The sequence below is a fragment of the Brassica napus genome, unplaced genomic scaffold (assembly GCF_020379485.1).
Source record: "Brassica napus cultivar Da-Ae unplaced genomic scaffold, Da-Ae ScsIHWf_2521;HRSCAF=3258, whole genome shotgun sequence".
NCBI lineage: Eukaryota > Viridiplantae > Streptophyta > Magnoliopsida > Brassicales > Brassicaceae > Brassica > Brassica napus.
Genome location: NW_026015841.1, coordinates 105001 through 108091, shown reverse-complemented (window position 1 = coordinate 108091; position 3091 = coordinate 105001).

Below are 3091 nucleotides of genomic sequence, written 5' to 3'. Positions count from 1 at the left end.
AGCTAATACGTGCAACAAACCCGACTTTCTGGAAGGGATGCATTTATTAGATAAAAGGTCGACGCGGGCTCGACGCATCATTCAAATTTCTGGCCCTATCAACTTTCGATGGTAGGATAGTGGTCCTACCATGGTGGTAACGGGTGAACGGAGAATAGGGTTCGATTCCGAGAGGGAGCCTGAGAAACGGCTACCACATCCAAGGAAGGCCAGGCGCGCAAATTAACCCAATCCTGACACGGGGAGGTAGTGACAATAAATAACAATACCGGGCTCTTTGAGTCTGGTAATTGGAATGAGTACAATCTAAATCCCTTAACGAGGATCCATTGGGAGGCAAGTCTGGTGCCAGCAGCCGCGGTAATTCCAGCTCCAATAGCGATATTTAAGTTGTTGCAGTTAAAAGCTCGTAGTTGAACCTTGGGATGGGTCGCCCGTCCGCCTTCGGTGAGCACCGGTCGGCTTGTCTCTTCTGTCGGCGATACGCTCCTGGCCTTAACTGGCCGGTCGTGCCTCCGGTGCTGTTACTTGAAGAAATAGAGTCTCAAGCAAGCCTACGCTCTGTATACATTAGCATGGGATAACATCATAGGATTTCGATCCTATTGTGTTGGCCTTCGGATCGGAGTAATGATTAACCAGGGACAGTCGGTGTGATAACCCGCCCTTCGGGATAAAATGGTCGAGCAAGGGAATGTCAGAATCTGAGCCAAGCTTTTGGGAGATTACATATCTGGAGTAATGTTGAGTTTTGATCACACAAAACTTAACATGGTTCGGAGAAGACAGAAGATTGGTCGAGCATCAACTTGATGATCGACCGCGGGGGGTACGGGCCAACGGAGAAGTTCGAAGTAGGATGTGGTCGAGAATGGATCGTGAGTGACCATGAGACATATTAAGCTGCTCTACCTTTCTTAGAAGAGTCTTAGATTGATCAGACGAAGATTTTGGAAGAATCACATTTTTGGAAGCACGACGGTTTAGAAGCTCGACGTTTCAGAAACCCGACGTTTCTTAGCACTAAGTTTTCCGTGAACTTCACATCTATCATCAGAATATTATTTCAGAGATATTATAATTTGGAAGCATGACGGGAGTAAGCAGGACGGGAAGCAAGCACGACGGGAAAACCCGAAGTTGGTCGAAAACCCTAATTTCGGTTTTTTGAAATTATTGGAGGAAGCCGGAGGCTCGGGAAATATTTTTAGAGGATCTCAGTATTCATCTGGAGTTTATTAAAAATATTTAGAGAATCAGAACGGGAGCAGAAAAATATTCGGGATTGATCGCGGGACGAAAATTCACCAGAAAGACCGAAATCGCACAAATCAACCGGGAAGCTCGAGGTGGCCCTATCTGAGAGATCAGGACGTGCTGTCCTTCATCCAAGCATCTTAGTGTCTCCGTAGCACGACATGTCTCCGCAGGATGAAGCCTCACATGCAGCATGACACCCAAAGCACGACATGGCATCGTCTTGACACCCAGAGGCCCGTGTGTCGCTATGCATGAGCTCCAGCCATGCTGAATGACATCTGGACGTGTTGCTGGCTTCTGGCATGCAGAGGAGTCATGCATGGTGACATTTGGACGCCCGTGTGTCGCTGCGCATGCGACCGGAAGCATGCGGGACGACACACAGGCGATGGAGTGGCACCATTTCAATGGTTGGCCATATCTATATAAACCCAGCTCCCCCAGCTCGTTTCATTCATTCCACACACTCAAACATCACTCTTAAACTTGGGCTAGAGAGAGAAAGTGAAGTAGAAAAAGGAAGTGAAGGATTTGGAGCTGTTTTGAAGAAGTTAGAGCAATTTTAAGAGCCATTGTTCTACCGAAAGTCCGAGAAGAAGATCCAGAAGTCCGAGGAGGTTCTGTCCAAGTCCTGATTCGTCCATACCAGTCCATTGAAGACGAGGCATTGGGTTTTGGCTAGGCTCTCTCCGATCAACCAGCTGCAAGAACACTGTGAGTTGGTTTGTTTGAGTTCCACTTGGAACTTAGGATAGATCGAGTTGCATATAGAGTAGTAATATCACACTGATGAATGATAGAGTCCTAGGGTTATTTTTATTTATGAACCGGACTCAGTTTAGCAAGGGCTAAGCTGAGATATAATGGAATTAAGACTGAGTTATAACCTGACTAGGACTAGGAATAGGATGCATCATGTTTTCTATTCTTGCGTGTTGATATGGTTGAGTGCAGGTTCCCGTTATCTTTAAAGATAGTTTCTCAGCGGGAGGCTGGACTATCTGGGTAACGGTTTGATTGTATTGTTTAGTATTGATATTATTGTTTAGTAGTTAGTACTAAGGGTCTTAGGCCATATAGGCCGGACTACTGGTACTATTGTTTGTGTTGTAGAGTCGAGTGTCTAGTTAGGATCTGGAACTTTATCTTTAGGTTAGGTTCTAGATTGAGTTTGTGTTGTGTGAGTGTGCCGACAGTATGTGCGTAACCCGCCCATACTAGGCTTGTTTGGGGTGATTAGTGTTTCCTCGCCCTCGTACCCAGCGGGTTCAAGGAAACCCCTTATTCGCTGGATCGGGAAGACTCAGAGAGACGGGATCATGGCCTATGGCTGAGTGATTACACGACGGTGTAATGTGGCAGTGACCCGAAGGACTGTGGGCTGTCGCGCGGTGACCCGAAGGACTGTGGGCCGCGGTCGGTTGAAAGTTCCTTCTTCTGGCCTTTGTGGTAGGAAGATAGGATATTGCCGATAGAGAGGAGGAACACGAAGTCACCAGGGCCCGGGGTAGTGTGTTGTGTTGTGTTAGAGTGTCGTAGAGGGTTATGGAACCCTCGAGTTAGCGTAGCACCGATATACGGTGTTACGAGTTAGATCGAGTCGTAGATACTCATAGTCTTATTATTGTGATTGTGTTTGTGGTTGATTGATTTGCTTGCAGGTTCTGACATTAAGTCCTAAGTCTGGCTTAGGTACCGGATTAGGCTTGGTGTGTATTTGGTTATTGTAGGCCTGACGTTGGCCTGTATGTGTTTGAGGGATTGCTTGTGAAGGGTGGTGGATATTAAAGCTATGCGGTATCATTGGTTGGCCGATCATGTTCTTGTTTGA